Source organism: Orcinus orca, chromosome 1 (assembly GCF_937001465.1).
Source record: "Orcinus orca chromosome 1, mOrcOrc1.1, whole genome shotgun sequence".
NCBI classification, from domain to species: Eukaryota; Metazoa; Chordata; class Mammalia; order Artiodactyla; family Delphinidae; genus Orcinus; species Orcinus orca.
In genome coordinates, this window is record NC_064559.1 from 160,158,427 (window position 1) to 160,178,995 (window position 20,569).

The following is a 20,569-nucleotide window of genomic DNA, read 5'->3' on the forward strand; positions in this document are numbered from 1 at the left end:
GGAGTGCTTTAAGGAGTACATCAGAAGCTCATTCATAATGGTATTTATTCTGAGCTGCTGAGAGGGAAAGAGGGAGATAAATTTGGAAAATAAGAAAAGTTGCTGATTAGAAATGAATAAAAATGCTATACAGCTCTGAGTACCCAATGGAGTCCTAGAATAGTACATTTGTAGTTGAGTTAATCATCATGGTACTCATTCCCATATCTTTTAAAATAGAGCCTAATATCTTAATTCTTAGTAAATGTAGCAATGCTCTTAAAGCTAGTCATTGTCTGATGATGAAACATTGGTATTTGCTATCTTAGAAAACAGATTTTTTTTTTTTTTTTTTTGCAGTACGCGGGCCTCTCACTGTTGTGGCCTCTCCTGTTGCAGAGCACAGGCTCCGGATGCGCAGGCTCAGTGGCCATGGCTCACGGGCCCAGCCGCTCCGCAGCATGTGGGATCTTCCTGGACTGGGGCACGAACCCGTGTCCCCTGCATCGGCAGGCGGACTCTCAACCACTGCGCCACCAGGGAAGCCCAGAAAATAGATTTTTTAAGAAAAAATATTTATTAAAAAATTAAGGCTTAAAATCTTAAATTTTCAAGATTTGAACTTGTTAAAATTTCCTTTTACTGCTCTTCATGTACACGATGTTAAGCTCTATAGCATCTTCCTAAAGAGTCACTATCATTATCCCCACTTTACAGATAAGTAAATTGAGTCCCACAAAGATTGAGTCACTTGCCCAAAGGTCATGAAATAAGTGGTGAAGCTAGGATTTAAACCCAGGTCTATTAACTGCTATACTCCTGCATTGTGATAGTTAGAATCATCTCATTCTTTGAAATATACTGCTAATGATTGTGTACTAGAGATTTTTTTTAGTATGTTGTTTAATGTTTTCAGTAAAGATGGAATTATCTGCCTATACTGAGTCTTTTTACTTAACAAATAGTTTGCTGGTTTAAAAAGAAAAAAAGAATTTATTTATTCAAACTTCTCAACTTTACATCATGTAAATTCCAAAATGTTTTATGAATATTAAAATGAGACTATGATAGAGCAGTGAGTATTGTCAGAACCTAAAGACTTTTCTGCTGTTACCTCATCTGACATTTGCAGCACTTTCTAGACCAAAGTCTGATTATGTTTGTGTGACAAGAGGAGAGATGTTAGGTAGGATGATACTGTCATGCTCTGCTTCGTCTTGCTGAGGTCAAATGAAGCTAGAGACACCTGTGCTGTGGGGTGGTGGGATTGCAGGTGATTTTTATTTGATGAGTTTTTCTTTCAGTTTATTTATCTGAACTTTCTAATTTTTCCACAATAAACATGCATGTATTTCACACCATAAATAATAGTATGGGTTAAATTAGAACAAAGAACCCAAGAAAATTTTATTCTCCCCTGCCCTCCTCTTCAAGATACACTTATCCCGATTTCTGACATGATTCTGACTTTAAAGGATAGATGCATTTAAAAGAAAAAGGCAGATCTAACACATGATATCAAAGGTTTTTCATCCAGGCAGCACAGTTTGATGGGAAAAGCACAGACTTTGGAATGAGATCTGAGTTTGTCTCCTGTCTTTGCCACTTGTTTTGTTACTGTAACTGTTCTGAGCCCTTCTGTCTTCATATAAATGGGGATAATAATATCAGTTAATGTTGAGAGGTTAAGATGACATAGATAATAGTCACCATTTATTAAACATTTTAAAGGAATGGAATGATGGCATTAGGCATTGAGGAGTGCCGTCTGGAATTTGCAAGGGGTTACTCACACCATCTGGGATTTGCAAGGGGTTCCTCACACTGGGGTTGTAGTGTGGTTACACCTTCAGTAAAATTCCAGTAGACTCAAAAATTCCTTTTACAGAAGGAAGGTAGGATGTGTTCTTCGGACATTGTTTACCTACATTTTTCTTATCTCTGTTATCGTTATCTCTAGCTACCCTGTGTAATAAGGGCCCAAAATGTCACTTTTCTCAAGAAAGTAGTTTTATTGGTACCTGCAATGCTTTAAGACTCTCCTTACTAAGGGAAGGCTGCAATGTTGCAGATTTTGTTTTTGTTGCTCTTTAATCTGAAGTTTTCTGGAGATATTTATCTAATAAATTTAGAAATGTTACTATGAAGCAGCTGTTCAATCTACTTTCAGCCTAAATTAAGGTTAATTGCAAGGAATCGCTATGCATACAACAGAATGTTGCTTTTAACCTGTCAATGTTATCAGAATATGCCAAACGTGGAGATTAAAACTTGAAAAATGATTAAGGCTAGAGCTATTTGCACTGCATATGCCAAAGAAAAATGTTTTAGCGAACACTTTAGAAAGTGTGTAGTGTTTGAACTTTTAATCATGTGAGCTAATTTTATATTTAAGAGGGTACGATTATGAAGGCTCACAGTCCCATCTTTGATTTTCAGATATACCTCAAAATTTGATGACTTATTTGAATGAATTATGAAATTCACTTTTATAGCACAAGAAAGAATGGCATGTCTTCTTTATATGATTTATGATTGAGTGGTCTGCGTGAGACACGACACAAATTGCTTTAAATAAGCGTAGCACGTCTTTAAAAAGGTGTTCAAAAATGAATTTATTGTTTATTAATTCTTAATTATTTATTGACCTACTGTGTCCCCCTTCTGCTCTTGCCTTCCTGCCTTCCTACTATATATTCTTCACACAGCAGCCAAATGATAAAAGTAAATCAGAACATGTCACTTTTCTGCCAAATCTCCAGTGGCTTCCTGTTGTGCCTCAAATATGCCAAATTGGTTCCCACCTCAAGATTTTTATGCTGACTCTTCCCTTTGCCTGGAGCGCTCTTTCCCAGTTCTTTGCATGACTTGGTTCCTCACTCGTTCAGGTCTCTGCTCAAGTATTGTCCCTGACCATCCCTTCTAAAATACTACCCCAGCCCTCCACTGGTCACTCTCTGAATCCTGATCCTGCTTCATTCTCTTCACAGCATTTATTGCTACTGGAAATTACGTATGTTTATGTATTCTCCCTTTCCCTCCCCTACTCGAATGTAAGCTTGGTGAGGGCAGGGACTTTATTTCATCTATTACTGTATCCTCAGTGCTTAGAACAGTCCCTGGAACATAAAAGTCGCTTTAAAAAATGTTTTTTGAGTGAATGGGAACACTAGATGGGTTAACAGGAGTATAAATTAACCTGAGATTAAATAACCGTCTGCTTTAGATCATTTACTTTAGGAGTTGTCATGCAAGCATGGTTCTAACCCTAACTCTTGTCTCAGGAGGTGGGTGAGGAAATGAGTCTATGCTGATTTATTCATGTCCTCAGTGGTCCCAGTGCTTAGAACAGTGCCTGGCACCACATAAGAATTATATAAACATTGAATTCTTACCTTGGAATGGGTAATTACTGGAGGTAGTTCTCAAAAAAAGACCAGCCAGGAGATTATTAGAAAGAATACGGAGGAGTGGGCAGGGGCGGGCTACTCAATCACCTAATATGTGTCATATTATGATGTGTCATTATGTATCAATATTTTCCTGACCTGATTATCTCAGTTAACCCTCATAGTCACCCTGTAAGGAATTAGCTTCTCTTACAGTGATAAAGGTCTTTTATGCTATAGGTATAGATTGCCAGCCTCTAAGATATTAACAGGACGCTTTAGCTAAATAGTGTGCTCCTCTGCAGAACTGGGGCTAGTTTCTGATTCAACTTTTCACTATCCACCCACCATCCAATTATACCAATGGCTACACAGGGTAATGCTTTAAGCTCATGGACTTCAGGATCAGATAAATCTGCCACGTATTATGGACAAGCTCTTAGGATCTTAGTTTCCTTATTCTTAAAATGGAGATATTATCTTCCTCATATGATTGTTGTAGGGTATTTCATAGTGTGTGGTGCATAGTATGTATTTAATAAATGACAGATGATTGTTTAAGATTTTTATATTTCTTATCTCCTGTAGTACTTATAACACTTCTGTAAGGTTAGTACTCATTTTATGCATAATGAGACTGAGGGTTAGAGAGATTAAATGGCTTGACTATCCTTACACAGCTAGTAAGCTTGAAACCAAGTCTGTGATTCCTAAGCCCATTGCCCGTTCTAATCACTACACCTTCTACCTCCTTATTAATCCCATGTGAGTGGACAACTGACCATAGATCTATTTCTTTTATAACTGCCCCCCGGAGCCTTTTTTTTTTAACCAAAAAAGAAGAAACAAAATTACAAGGGTCTAATGACTTCATTTTTACAATATTCTATTGAGGTATACACAGAATGCCCAAATCTTAAGTATAAAACTTGATGAATTTTTACATGTGTATACACCCACTTAACCACCACCCAGTTGAAGATAAAGAATATTCCTAGCCCTCTAGAAGGTTCCCTTTTACTCCTTCCCAGTCAGTATCTACCCCTTACAGGTAACCATGCTTCTATGATTCTGTCACCATAGATTAATTTTGCCTGTTTTTCAACTTCATATGAATGGAGTCATATAGTATGCCCTTTTCTGTGATCGGTTTCTTTTACTCATCGTTATTATGGTGTAGTGTTACATTGTATGAATATGCCAAAAATTATTTATCCTACTGTTGTCAGTTTGTTTCCAGTTTGGGGCTATTATAAATAGAGCTGAGACGGACACTCTTACATTCTTACACATGTCTTTTGTTAGAGATATATTTAAAGCAATATGCCCTTACTTCTCTTGTGTATATGTGCAGAAGTGGAATCTTTGGCTTACAGTATAGGCACGTCTTTAACTTGAGTAGATGCTGTCTAACAGATTTCCAAAGTGGTTGTACCAGTTGACACTCCCATCAGCAAAACATGAGAACTCCAGTTGTTCCATATCCTCTCCAACACTTGATATTGTTGTTCTTTTTTACATTAACTGGCTTCTACTTTTAAAGAAGATGGAATGTAGCTATCAGTGTAGCTTAAAGAGGAAAACAAGACTAACTGGTCTGGAGAATAATTTCAGTTCAGCATAGAAGACCCCTCTTGCCATGAGGTGGCCCATAAAATAGATAGATAGGTTCTCTCTCTTAAGCAGAGGCCAGAGGTCCATTTGTTGTGGTCCATTTAGGGAGGTTCCCTGGCATCAAGAAAGTTTGGTTTATAAGACTTCTGTGGGCCCATCCAAATGTAACACTTTTTTTAAAATTATTTATTTATTTTATTTTTGGCTCTGTTGGGTCTTCATTTCTGTGCGAGGGCTTTCTCTAGTTGCGGCAAGCAGGGGCCACTCTTCATCGCGGTGCGCAGGCCTCTCACTGTCGCGGCCTCTCTTGTTGCGGAGCACAGGCTCCAGACGCGCAGGCTCAGTAGCTCACGGGCCTAGTCGCTCCACGGCATGTGGGATCTTCCCAGACCAGGGCTCGAACCCGTATCCCCTGCATTGGCAGGCAGACTCCCAACCACTGCACCACCCGCGAAGCCCCAAATGTAACACTATTTTGACTCTGAGCTTGGACTAGTAGAACCTTGAGCTGGAAGAAATGTGTAAGTCAGCCTTCTTCCTTGTTTCATACCAGTTATTGATGCCTAGCCTTGTACTTCCATAATACCCTTCACTGTATGAAAAGCATTTTTTTCCCTAAAGGAGAGTTTAGACAGAGTTTCCTCTGAGAGGTCAAAATGACCTGTTGGCCTAGCTGACTCCTAGATTAGCCTCCTATGGAAAGATTAGTTTGTGGTTTCCAAAGTGAGTTATTTCATGTTCTGAGTTGCATATATGTGGTGTCATTTGATTTATTTGTTTGTTGTTTTGCTGTCGCTCAACTTAAATTCTTATGGACTTTTCCCCACACTGGAATTTTCCATAGAGCCTTTTAGGAATATCTGACAAGCATCCTTTTCAGATTTTCCCCATCTCTGTCCATTCACATTAAATTTAGGAATATTAGCCTCTGCTTGCATCTGCCACCTGTAGTAAAACCTGCCATTTGCAGGTCCAACCCCACCCAAACCCTGGGTCAATACAAACCAGACCTGGAAAGCAGAGTGGCCTCTCCCTAAGAAACAGTGGAATCTGGAAATGTCCATTATTTACATCCCCAGGGAACACTGGTCCTTAGGAAGGATTTAGCCCCGGGAGGGTCTAATGACACATCAGGCTACAGCCTTCTTACTGAGCCTGTATTTGTGAAAGAATCATCTGCCTGTCTTTTCTGCCTAGAGACTTGGGGAAGGCAGAATACTAGCCCCCCCCCAAGATGTCCATGTCCTGATCCCCAGAATCTTGCATGACAACAAAGACTTTGCATATGTGATTAAAGTAAGGATCTTTATTTTTTTAATATTTGTTATTTGGTTGTGCTGTGTCTTAGTTGCAGTAGGTGGTCTCCTTAGTTGTGGCTCGTGGGCTTCTTAGTTACAGCTCACTGGCTCCTTAGTTGCAGCACACGGACTCCTTAGTTGTGGCATGCAAACTCTTAGTTGTGGCATGCATGTGGGATCTAGTTCCCTGACCGGGGATCAAACCCGGGCCCCCTGCATTGGGAGCATGGAGTCTTAATCACTGCGGCACCCGGAAAGTCCCTAAAGTAAGGATCTTTAGATGGGAAGATTATCTTGGATTATCTGAATGGGCTCAATACAATCACAAGAGTCCTTATAAGGGAAAGAGGGAGGCAGGAAGGCCAAAGATGAGACGACTGAAGCAGAGGTCAGAGAGGAGAGATATTTGAAGATTCTATGCCACTGGCTTTGAAGATGGAGGAAGGGGCCATGAGCCAAGGAATACAGATGGACTCTAGAAGCTGGAAAAAGAAGGAAAGGGATCCTACCCTGGGGCCTCCAGAGGAACATGACTCTGCTGATACCTTGGTTTTAGCCTGGTAAGACCGACTGCAGACAAATAACATCCAGAACTGTAAGATTATAAGTGTGGGTTGCTTTAGGCCACTAAGTTTATGGTAATTTGTTATAGCAGCAATAGGAAACTAATAAGTTGTTATGTTTAAAGTGTCATGGGCTTCCCTGGTGGCACAGTGGTTGAGAGTCCGCCTGCCGATGCAGGGGACACGGGTTCGTGCCCCGGTATGGGAAGATCCCACATGCCGCAGAGCGGCTGGGCCCGTGAGCCATGGCTGCTAAGCCTGCGCATCCGAAGCCTGTGCTCCGCAATGGGAGAGGCCACAACAGTGAGAGGCCCGCGTACCGCAAAAAAAAAAAAAAAAAAAAAAAAAGTGTCTTACTTACAGCCTGCATATTGTTGGATCGTACCTTTTTTCCATTCTGCTAATCGTTGTCTTTTTTTTTTTTTAATTTGTTTTTGGCTGTATTGGGTCTTCATTGCCGCACACGGGCTTTCTCTAGTTGTGGCGAGCGGGGGCTACTCTTTGTTGCGATACATGGGCTTCTCATTGTAGTGGCTTCTCTTGTTGCAGAGCATGGGCTCTAGGCACGCGGGCTTCAATAGTTGTGGCACATGGGCTCAGTAGTTGTGGCTCAGAGGCTCTAGAGCACAGGCTCAGTAGTTGTGGTGCATGGGCTTAGTTGTTCTGCAGCATGTGAGATCTTCTGGGACCAGGGATCGAACCCGTGTCCCCTGCATTGGCAGGCAGATTCTTAACCACTGCACCACCAGGGAAGTCCCTAATCTTTGTCTTTTAATTGGAGTATTTAGACCATTTGCATTAAACTTAATTATTGATATGTTAGGGCTTACTTCTGCCATTTTATCATTTGTTTTCTGTTTTCTCCCTCTGTTTCTCATTTTGTCTTTTATGCCTCTGAGTATTACCTGAACTTTTTTAAAAATCAATTTTCCTGTATTTTCAATGTTTTTGAATACATCACCCTGCATAATTTTCTTTAGTGGTTGCTATTGGTGTTATAATATACATACGCACACATATACGTGCACATGTATACATACATGTGCATACACACACATATCATATAACATGCATACACATATAATACATGCACATACACTCATGTACGTGTGTGCCCGCATGCGTGTATACACATGCAGGCATATACATATAACACACACATACACATATGTGTATGCTTATAGACATATATACATGACATATGTGCGCTGTGTACGTGTATACACATACATATACATATAACATATATGTATAACATACATACATAACTTATCATGGTCTATTGGTATCAACAGTTTACCCCTTTAAGTAAAGTATTGAAAGCTTACTTCCATTTAGGTCCCTTTACTGTTCCCACTTTTAAAATGGTACAACAGCAATAAGAAACTAAGATAGGCCTCAAACCTCATTTCACAATGGCTACCCATGTGAGCTTGGGAGTTAAACTGTTCAAATTCTACCTTCTGCACTTAATGTGCTGCTTGACCTTGAGCAAGATTCTTTACCCCTCTGAGCCTCAGTTTCCTCCTATAAATTGAGGATGAAGTAATAATACTAAACTACCCATTAAAACCTTTCTACTTATATATTCTCAGGACTTATATGCAACATTCTCAAAATTGTTCCCATTTTCATTTTTTTAAAAATGTAATAGGCTTTATTTTTTAGAGCAGGTTCACAGCAAAATTGACCAGAAGGTATAGAGAGTTCCCATACACTCCCTGCCACCACACATGCATAGCCTCCCCCATTATCAACATCCCTTACCACAGTGGTATATTTGTTACAATTGATGAACCTACCCTGACACATCATTATCACATAAAGTCCATAGTTTACATTAGGGTTCAGTCTTGGTGTTGTGCATTCTATGAGTTTAGACAAATGTATAATGGCATGTATCCACCATTATGGTATCACATAGAGTATTTTCACAGACCTAAAAATCCTCTGTGCTTCACTTATTCATCCCTCCCTCCCCTCTAACCCCTGGAAACCACTGATCTTTTTACTCCCTCCATAGTTTTGCCTTTTCCAGAATGTTACACAATTGGAATCATACAGTATGTAGATTTTTCATATTGGCTTCTTTCACTTAGTAATATGCATTTAAGGTTCCTCCATGTCTTTTCATTACTTTATAGCTTATTTCTTTTTTAGGGCTGAATAATATTCCATTGCCTGGATATGCCACAATTTATTTAACCATTCACCTACTGAAGGATACCATGGTTTTTTCTAAGTTTTGGCAATTATGAATAAAGCTGCTATAAACATATGTGTGAAGGTTTTTGTGTGGACATATGTTTTCAGCACCTTTAGGTAAACACCAAGGTGCATGATCGCTGGACTTTGTAGTAAGAGTATGTTTAGTTTTGCAAGAAGTTGTTCAACTGTCTTCCAAAGTGGATGTATCATTTTACATTTTCACCAGTAATGAATAAGAGTTCCTGTTGCTGCACATCCTCACCAGCATTTGGCGTTGTCGGTGTTTTAGATTGTGGCTATTCTAATAGGTGTATAGTTGTATCTTATTGTTTTAATTTGCATTTCCTTGATGAGATATGATATGGAGCACCTTTTAGTATGGTTAGTTGCCATATGTATGTCTTATTTGGTGAAGTATCTGTTAAGGTCGTTGGCCCATTTTTTTAATGAGGTTTTATTTTTCTTACTGTTGAGTTTTAAGAGTTCATATTTTAGATAACAGTCCTATATCAGATATGACTTACACAAATATTTTCTCCTAGTGTGTGGTTTGTCTTCTCATTCTCTTGAAAGTGTTTTTTTTTAAATTTATTTATTTTTGGCTGCACTGGGTCTTCATTGCTGTGTGTGGGCTTTCTCTAGTTGCAGCGAGCAGGGGCTACTCTCCGTTGTGGTGTGCAGGCTTCTCATTGCAGTGGCTTCTCTTGTTGTGGAGCACAGGCTCTAGGCACGCAGGCTTCAGTAATTGTGGCACTTGGGCTCAGTAGTAGTGGCTCGCGGGCTCTAGAATGCAGGCTTAGTAGTTGTGGCGCATGGGCTTAGTTGCTCCATGGCATGTGGGATCTTCCCGGACAAGGGCTCGAACCTGTGTCCCCTGCATTGGCAGGCAGATTCTTAACTGCTGCGCTACCAGGGAAGTCCCTTGAAAGTGTCTTTTGCAGAGCAGAAATTTTTAATTTTAATGAAGTCCAGCTTATCATTATTTCCTTCATGGATCATGCCTTTGGTGTTTTATCTAAAAAGTCATCACCAAACTCAAGGTCATCTAGATGTTCTCCTATGTTATCTTCTAGGAGTTTTATTTTGAATTTTACATTTAGCTCTGTGATCTATTTTATGTTAATTTTTGTGAAAGATGTAGGTTCTGTGTCAAGATTCACTTTTTTGCACATGAATGTCTAGTCTTTCCAGCACCATTTGTAGAAAATTCATCTTCATTTAAAAAAATTATTTCTCCTGTGTTCCTTATGGCAGAAAATAGCAGCACATCTACCAGGAAAGAGACTCGGAAGTTACCTTCGATGCTCTCTCCTCCCTACATCTGATGGATCACCAAATTCTTAAATTCCGCCTCATAAATACTCTGTAAACATTACTTCATCCTTACTGCAACTTTGTTATTTCAGAGCCCTGGACATCTAGGATCTTGTGATGAACTCCTGCCTGGCCTACCTGGTTGAGTCCCACCTTCCTCTCAGTTTACCTTCTCATTCCCATCAGAATGATCTTTTTGAAAAGCAAATCTGATCATCTCTATCTGGCTTAAAACTCCCCAGAAACTCCATATTTCATTTACCATAAAACCCGAATTCCTTTTCTTGGCTTCAAAGGTTTATCCTGATTGAGTCCCAGCCATCATCGATCCCCTTCCCTCCCCTCTCCCTGCCCAGTCAGGACTTGTGAGCTGACCCCTGGAGGTCACAGGAATGTGCCCTGCTCTCCCTTACTCTGAGAAGTCTGGTTACTGCTGTTCCTCGTTTGGAAACACTCTGATCGCACACTTCCAAGTATCTCTTACAGGTTCTTGAAGACACGGCTGAGGTCAGAAGTCTCATCAGGTCTCACTAAGCTAAAAGGAAAGTATTCACAGGGATGTGTCCTACTGGAGGCTCTAGGGGAGAATCCATTTTCTTGGCTTTTCCAGCTTCTTTTTAAATTGGGTTAGATGCCCCTCTGTTGTCCTTCTGTAGTAACCTATGCTTCCCACTAGCATGGCACTGATGATTTATGATTATGATGATCTGTTTTAAAAACAATACTTCTTAAGTTCATTGATTTGAGCCTTATTGTGACACATTACAAACTAATGAAGAAAAGTAATGTGACAGATATCTGTGTACTCAGCACTGAGATTAAATACATTTTAGTAATTTGCCAAACATGTTTCAGATTTCTCTTTTTTCTTTTATGAAATAAGAAGTTATGATATAACTAAAGCTCCACCCCTCCCAAACCCTTCCTAAAAGTAAATACTAACCTCAAGTTGGTGTGGAAAAGTCTTTTTACTCTTCTGTTTCCCTTGCTAAATATAAGGCCAGGCAGGGTAGATGTGTGTCGTTTTGCTGTGATCTCTCTATTGTCCTTGCTTAACCCAAGGATTGTGAATAATGCTCTAATGCTCATTTAACAGCTGCCTGGATAAAACTAGCCTCAGCTTGATTGCCCTTAACTTGCCACCTTCCGAAGCAGCTCTTTCCATTTTTCAAGACAGCTCTCTGCCTGTCATTCTCACTTCAATGGAAATTTGCTCCTCAGAGAAGGGCTGAGATTACTGGGGGCAGAAAGGAACAAAGGACAGAGCATGAATTTTGGAATGAAACTTACTGGGTACTTGCCTCTCAGCAATTACTTAATCTCTCTGGATGTTTAATTTCCTCTTTTGTAAAAATGAGGTTAACAGTACTCATTTAGCAGAGGTTTTGTGAGGATTAAATATAATAACAAATGTGAATGTTCCCTTTAGGGTGGAATAGGTGTTCAATAAGTGGTACCATTCCCATAAAAATAATTAAGTATTTTATCTTCTTGTTTTTCTTTCTCAGATTTGCCCCCTTGAGGGCTTTCCATTTTCTTTCCCCATTTCCGAGCTCACATGCATCGCTGTTCCTTTTTTCATTCCGTTTCCCCAGACTGGAAGGAAACTCCACCATGTACTGCCTGACATGGTCCAGGTGCCCTACAAGGTACAGCTGTATCCAATCCTGAATATTCCAGCTTTCTTGTCCTCTTTACTTTCTTAAATGTAGATCATAAATCCTTTAGCATCTGTGATACACTCTCTCTAACATGGCATCTGTGTTGGAATCGTCCTTCCCATTCTATCTATAAGTTACTTGAAGGTTGGGGCTATGTCTTATGGTTCTCTATCATTTCCCACACTTCTCAGCATGAGCATGCAAGATGGTATTGTTCTTGGAGGGACAGTAGTCTTGAAGGAGGATCTTATTTCCCTGTCCAGGGATTGAACATAGCCACCAGTCCACCAGGGGCTAGAGGCTAGAAGCAAAGTTCCCTGATTCTAACCCCCTTTGAAAGCAAGAATGTTTCAAGGAGGCAAAAACTGCAAAAATAGGTACAAAATGTATTATTAGAGACACAGCACACAGAGAAACAGTTTGTTTATTTAAGTCAGAAGGAGGACAGAAATACACATCCGGAGAGGAGTGGGGACATCCTGAATGAGGAGCGCAGTAAGGAGGTGATTTTAAGGAGGTGATTTAAATCACTTACATAGGATAGTCCTTCCAGGTCTTTGTTTACATTTAGCCAATTATCTGGTTTCTTTTTTCACACCTGACTGGTCCTAGGACCCTCCCCAAGATGCGTGCACAACTTTTTGCTAAGTTGGATCCCACTGCAGAGGATCCTGTGGGTGCATGTCCACACTTATTAATGGGATGGGGGGCTCCCTCCTTTTTTGAGCCCCAAGGAGACTTCCTGCACATGTGCAGACAGGGAAGTCCTCCTTGACCTCAGGAGTGAGCACCTTATCTCTTTACTTCAGCAGAGCTTCAGCTTCTGCCACTAGCTTTGTCTTTGGAGTGCCTAGGTGCGAACAAAGCTTCAATTTTACTCCGTTTGACAAACACCAGCTGTCCATCCCAGGGGCCCATCTATCTCCTACCTCAGTATGACATGGACTCAGATTGCCTGAGTTCAACTCCTTGTTCTGCCACTTGCTAACTATGTGATCTTGATCAAGTAACTTCACTTTTTTAGGCCTCCGTTTCCTTAGCTGTAAATTGAGTGGAATTTAATACCTACCTTATGATATAGTTCTGAGAATTAATAAGATATGTCTAGAAAGTATCTTGTACTGTGGTTCTCCCTAAGTGCTCAATAAATGCTGGCTGTCATTATGACTATTGTCCATTAAATAGTACAATGTTATATGGCAATTATATCTCAATTTAAAAAAAGACTGCTGTGGTTTATTCATGTTAATGCTAATACATTAGTCTCCTATTGCCACTGTAGCAAAGCATCACGAACTTCTGGCTTAAAACAATGCACATTGACTATCTTATAGTTCTAGAGGTCAGAAGTCCAAACTGGGTCTCACTGCTAAAATGAAAGTACCTACATGACTGTGTCCTTCTGGAGGATCTAGGGGAGAATCTGTCTCCTTGCCTTTTCCATCTTCAAGAGTTTGTTCACATTCCTTGGCTCATAGCCCTCCATCACTCTGACCTCTGCTTTTGTCGTCCCATCACCTTCTCTGGCGCTGACTTTCCCTTCTCCCTCTTTCCCTTATGAGAACCCTTGTGAGTACCCTGGGCCCCACGCATATAATCCAGGATAATCTCCCCATCCCAAATTCTTAACTTTAAAATTATTTATTTATTTATTTGGCTGTGCTGGGTCTTAGTTGCGACGGGTGGGATCTTCCTTGCGGCATGCGGGAGCTTCGTTGCAGCCTGAGGGATCTTTAGTTGCAGCATGCAGGCTCTTAGTTGAGGCGTGTGGGATCCAGTTCCCTGACCAGAGATCGAACCTGAGGCTTCCTGCACTGGGAGTGCAAAGTCTTAACCACTGGACCACCAGGGAAGTCCCACAAGATTCTTAACTTAATCATACCTGCAAAGTCCCTTCTGCAGTAAGATAATAAAAAGGTTCTGGGAATTACGATGGAGACATCTTTGGGGGGCATTTATTTTGCCTGCCACACCAATATAGTAAAACTCATTCATTCACTCAGCACATATGTACTCATCACATACTCTATGCCAGGCCTTGTTTCAGTCCCTGCGGTTGCAAACAAATAAAAACAATATCTATTCTTCACATGGCTTTTAGTCTAGGGAAACCTTGAAGGCGGTGGATCTATCTTATGATGGTACTTCCCAAAATGTGGAGGGGAAATGAGAATGTCTCACATTTAACAGTTACCCAAAACTTAGTGCCATTTTGATTGATGGAGAAGCAGAAAATGGATGTAGCATGTTACTTGTTAGGTTATGCATTCCCTAGGTTTGGGTGTGTGAATCCATGTCAATTAAGTTGAGGTAGTCTTGCAATTGCTCTCCTAATGAGAAACCAATGGGAATCAGGCACACAGTTTTCAAGTGAGAAAAAGAATGTGGAAGGACAATATTGCATTTTGTTTTCCGCTTAGCACCAAGGCTTTATGTGTATATTGCAAAGATTAGGGATAAAAATTTGCTTTGGACATTGTCTATCCAATAGAGTAAGCTTATTTCATTTACCTTCTCACCCATTGGAATAAACACACTGCTGATTTTGTTTTTGTTTCTTTCACATCTATGCTTTCGATTATTGATTGCCAGGATGACCAGGGACATCATCACATCCTATACACAGAAATAGAAAATGGAATGGGAAGAATGAGTACAGGGATGGAAAGTACCTGCCAGAATTCTTAGAGATATGGGCCTTGGTTGTAGCCTGGAACCAAGGCAAAGCCAGGAAAACAGAAAAAAACAAAAATAATATTTCCAAGGGTCAAGTCAATCATGTCCTTATTTTGATTCCCTTATCAGAAATGTACAAGAAATATTCCTCTCTAGACCCTATATTTCCTGTCTGATAATTCTACCTGACTCCTTTGAACCCACGCTTTCTCTCCAGACTTCTTTTCTTTTATGTAGTCTTCTATGGCTACTAAGAAGTGAACTAATCATATCAGGAGGACAGAAGCTAGAAGGGTTTTCCTTCTTTTCAAGTACTTAACAGCATGTTACATGTTTTTGTTGGTTGCGGCCTGGGCTTGTTTGTATTTTGTCTTCTTTAGCTCTGAAAGTACCATAAATGGTGGGAGTGGCCTTCTTTAAATGCAGGAAGTGCACTCTAGCTGCCCTTTTATTTATTCATTATTTTAAAAGGTTAGATATGTGTGAGTTGCTTTGGTTTGTAGAGATCATACAGCTTATTTTGTGAAGGTTGCACTGACATTCTCTGATTCAACAAATATTTATTGGGTACCTACTGTGTGAAAGACAGGTGCAGTGGGGCAGGAGGTAGGGAAGGGAATTCACATTTACTGAGCTGAGTATGTGCATGTACTGCAACCTTCTATGCTTATTTAATTTGCCTAAGAAGTATAAGTCATTATACTCAAAGGTTTCAGTATGGCAGATAGGTTTCTTCTTCTAGGCCAGCTCCAGTTGTCCATCTATAGCACTGCATAGAGAAGGTTTGTGAGGCTAAGCTCAAGCATGATGAGAAAGCATAGTAAGATCAATTAATAATGTCTGCTGTGAGTGTGAGAGGAGAATGGTGACACATATGCCATGTAAACTTTCATTTACTCATTAAACTCTTACTGAATACCAGCCATGTTCTGAGCACCATGAAGGCATATGTGGATGTAAATGCAATACAAAGCAATGTGTGAGTAATGCCAGTGGAGGACCACAAACACATTGAACCAGAGAAATGTAGAGGAAATGCTCTGGATGGTCAAGAAGTCATCAAGGAACAGCTGTTACATGAACTGAGCCTTGTGTGTCAGTCAGGGTTTCATCAGAGAAGCAGAACCACTATGAATGTTATGGAATAAGGGATTTATTATAGCAATTAGACATTACATAATTGTGGGAGGATCTGGGGAAGTAAAATCTAGAAAGTGGAGCTGGAGGATCAGAGATAAAGTCACTAACTAATCTTCCTGAAACACTGGCACTGGTAGATAAGTAGGAATTGAAAGGGAAATCTGGGAAGCCAGGATACATCTAGCTGCTGAGATGGGACCACCAAGGGGAACTGATGGAGAAGCCCATGGAGGTGGTTGACTCTGCATCTGGTGGTGGGCTGGTGGTCATCAGGGCCAGCAGTTGGGAAGAAGAGCTGGTCATGGAGCAGGGGAAATAAGACAAATTTGAACCTGCTAGCACCACTGTTTTTGACTCTTGCCGCATCTAATCAAGACTTTAATCTTCTAGAACTCTTGCAAATTCCTCTTTTGGTCAACTCTAACCTGGAAACATACAGGAAAAGAGATCCTGGGAAATGTTATTCTAGCTTAGCCAAGTTTACACAGTTCAAAATATCACATCTCAAAAAGTGGGACAAATCTGCATAAGAGAAGGACTGAACATTGCTTGTGGGGAAGGTTTGTGAGCAAAGTTTTGGAGGTAGGAATGAGTAAGTTAGTGTTTAGGAAATCACTAGTAGATCAGCCTGGTTATAGTGAAGGGCTCATGCTGGAAGATAGTGGAAGATGAGGCTAGAAAGAAACATTGGAATCATTAATTAACAAACTCATTAATGTATTCAACCATTATTTATTAAGCACATATTATCTGCCAGGCACTGTACTAGGTGCTAAGACGACAGTGATGAATGAAAGAGTCAGATTTTGGAAGGTTTTGAATGTTAGGCTAAAACGCTTGTTCAGTTTTTGACCCATCTCTTGAGAAATAGTAGACTCTTCGAATTGGAACAACTGGTCAGTTGAAGTTCTGCCCTTAATTCAACTCAGCCAACACTTTAAGCGCCTTCTCTGGGCAAGCTCCTCGCAGGCACAGTATCATTGTCCTCTCACACTGTGAAATGTGCCTGCACCTGATGATATTGATCAGAGTAGAAGTGTGAGTCACTTCCTTCCCTGGTAATTTTCTAGAATCATTTGTGCTCACATTTTACTTTATGATGTCCTCATTCCACAGCAAAAATACTTTATTAGGCACTTACGTAAGACAAAAACCTGCAGATTAAATTGCCTAAAACCACTACATGTTTGTTAAAATAAATGTTATTTCAGAATTCTGTAAAGACGTTGATGCATAATTCACATTAGCTTATCTTGAGTAATCCGCGGGCCGTGTGCTAATAAAGTGTAGCACAGCTTAGCGTTGTACCTTTTCTTGGCATACAGGATCTCATTTCACCCTCACAGAAGCCCTGAAAGGTGGGTGCTTCTATTAGCTCAATTTTGCAGAAAAGGAAAGCAAGACTTAATGAGATTAAGTTCCCTTCCCAGGATAATATAACTAGTAAGGGGCTAAGCTAAGCATCCCCTCCTCTTAACCACTCCACGGTCAGCAGAGGAGCCACCCACTACTCTAGAGTTTGGCAACTGTTGACTTAAAGACTCCTCCAGGTGACTCAGGAGGACCATTTTACAGGCAGGAAAGACGGCTAAGAAATATTTCTCATAGTCTTAACAGATACAAGTTGCAGATGAAACATCTACGGAAGGAAATCTGCAAAGAGCAAAGGAGACCTTTGAAGTCTCTGGGCTGCCCTCCAATCACAAGCTGGCATGTGAGCATTTCCTCTAGATTCCAAGATGCAGCCACCTGCAGGTCAAACTCCTCCTTGTGATAGTTGGATAGGTTTGAGCATTATGTGATGGGTGCTTTGTTTCTTTACAACTAGACCCTATAGTTATTCCTGGATAATGTGGATATGCTGCCATTTCTGCTAAACAGTCAATGTAACGAGGATCTCATTGCATGGCGTGTGTACCCATGTATGAGAAAGAGCTCTGAATCTTTACAGAGTAAGAACAGAACTGAAACCAAGGACAATGTCTGACCCTTGAAGGGTTTGCCATGGAGTCGGTAGCATTTCCTTCTTTTCATTTTTATTTTACCACTTTCTGCCGCCCTGGATCCTTACTGAAGATTTCTGTCAGCTTGATAGACTCTCTGCATTTCTTGATACAAAGCCCATTCTCCTCCCTCTGCTGCATCTAGTAATAGAATCCCACATTACTTTGTAGGTCACCAAGCAGCCTTGCATTTAACACTCGTAACAGCTTACTGAGGCTGACAAGGTTAGTAATACTCTTTCTGTAATACGGAACAGGAAACTGAGGCCAAGAGAGACGAAAAGACTTGCCCAGCTAGTTAATGGCAGAATTAAGACTAGTCCCTGCTTTTTCTGCTCTGCCATGTAAATAACATCAATCTTGGGAAGGAGAGCACCATAGTTATGAGTCAGATATTTTGTTTTTTAATCACATTTTCACATGCTGACATCCTGTTTTCTTTTGGACGCATTTAAAATTAATTTTTGGATGGGGACATGAGGTTCTGTTGTGATGGAGAGGGGGTGGACAGGAATCCAAAGTACATAGCCCTATGACTAGTGGGCAGCCTTGTTTACAGCACAGACTCTCCAAACCAAATGTGACAAATGGGCAGAATCTCATAAGTATTCCAGCTCTTCACTTCCCTAGTTTGATTATATTGTACCGGATGGCATTTGGAACTCGCTTCAGGGTGCATATAGCTGAATTTTGCAATTTGCTGATACTCAATTAACAGGAGTAGCAACACATTCAGTCTAATGGGGGCCAGACAGAGACTGCATAATTCTTGGGAGCACAAGCTGATTATGCAGTTAAGTGATATGCACTTAAGAGAAGTGCACCACATCTATCTGATCCCATTTCTTCCAGTAGATTCTTCATGGCACTTTCCTCCAGCCTTTCCACTTTTATGGTCAAATGTATTCTAACCTGTATCCACTTGAAATGAGAACCTTACAGTTCATACGGAGATTTGAGATTCATTTCTTTTAAAAATCAACCTTTAAAAATCTTAACTATTGGATGCAGAAATGGATAAGTATATGAGAAAGGAAAGGGGAGAATCTGAGGCTCAGTATGCGTGGGTGTTAAAGATAGGGAACAAAGCCTGAATTGTAAAATTTAGGATGCTTCATTTTTAGTTTCTTTCCTTTTTTTTTTTCTTGGTTAGGAAGTTGTATTTCAAATGCAAACGTGAGATGCATGAAAAGATTTCTTTTTAAAAGCAAAGGTCTTTGCAGTCAGTATTTTTTTTTTAACTTGAAAATGGATATTATAGAAAGGGGACCCTTTTACGAGAAGCTCCAATTAAATGACAGTTCATTGCGTATAGCCAGTTTTAAGTTACTCTGATGATGATGGATTGTTAATTTAATTTGGCAGGTTTTACTGGTTTACTGTGTGCTCGCTGTATGCCCTGGATTGACCTAACTCCTTTGGGGGACCCCCAGAAGTATAAAATATGGCTGGCTGTCCTCAGCCTCCTGGGAGGTCATGACTCATGCATACAAAGTAATTGAGAAACAATAAAATGATTAGGTGTTCAAAATGGCTGGTAAAGAGACTAAAAGAAATCAGAAAAGGGAGAAAGTGAACTGAGCCGGGGTTTTTCATCACTAGAGGGAGACAGAGAGAGAAGCAAGGGTTAGCGCTTCACATGTATTAGACCAACCAAAACAACTCTGTAAAGGTATACTATTCCCAGTTTACAGATGAAGAAACTGAGGCTCAGGGAGGTTGAGAAACTTGTCCATGATCAACAGGTAGTAGGAAACAGGGTGAGAATTTGGAATCAGTTTTGTCTCCGCACTTCCTCCTTGGAGGTATTCAAGCAGAAGGCCATGGCAGACAGGCTGTGGAGGATTCAGACATCTGCTGGGAGAATTAACTGCATGACCAACACTCTCTCTCCCAACCCTGGGGTCCTCTGGTCTGGGAGGATTTCAAGAAGTAGGTAGGTGTTGTGGTCTCAGTTTTGAGGGAACTCCTTATTCCTATAGCAGAAGAGATGCCAGCCTTATAGATACAGCTTTTTCTGAGTTTAAATTTCTGCAAGTTCAGCAAAACCAAATGTGGTGATTGAACAAAGAATAGAGTAATTCAGTGAGACTGGGAGACTGTTGTTATAGGCAAGGAAGAGAGGATGATGAAGATTAATTATCAAATTATCATCAAATCCCCTTTCCCTAAAGGTGAAAGTGCTCATGGCCCAGGAATGGGGAGCCAGGTGTGACTGGGCCCAGCTAGGATCAAATTTGTCCCTGTCTTTTAGGTTTATATCAACAGCACTTTGGGGCTTACTGCCAGTCGATAATTTACTCTTCACCTGTATTAGCTTCCTCTTGCTGTGTAACAAATTATCATAAGCTTAGTGGCTTGAAAAAACACCATTTGTTATCTCACAGTTTCTGTGGGTTTGGAGTACATGCATGGGTTAGTAGATCCCCTTGCTCAGGATCTCACAAGACTGCAATCAAGATGGCGTCAGGGCTTCATTCTCATCTGGAGGCTGGACCAGGGAAGAATCTACTTCCAAGCTCATTCAGGTTGTCGACAGAATTCGGTTCCTTGCAGCTGTAGGACTCATGGTGGCTTCTTTCTTCAGTGTCAGCTTGCTTTTGGAAAGCACTTTGTAGTTGGCAAATGCTTTTCCATTCTAAAATTAACCACAAATATGCTCTTCTCAGCTAAGGGTTTTATCATTCAAACAGTTGCCCAAACCAAAATCCTGAAGGACACCCT

General features: G+C 40.5%; 1 protein-coding gene across 2 annotated transcripts in view; it reads left to right on the plus strand.

Annotated features, from left to right (window-relative positions):
* Positions 1-20,569, plus strand: part of TM2D1 (TM2 domain containing 1) — a 140,508-nt gene that overhangs the window by 55,296 nt on the left and 64,643 nt on the right. The window contains exon 7 of one of the 2 annotated variants that reach the window (XM_033409044.2): positions 340-915. The exons of the other annotated variant lie outside the window; for it this stretch is intronic. The gene's annotated coding sequence lies outside the window, so the exon portion shown is untranslated. Of the gene's footprint in view, positions 1-339; positions 916-20,569 lie in introns of those variants that run through there. 2 annotated transcript variants of the gene reach the window in all.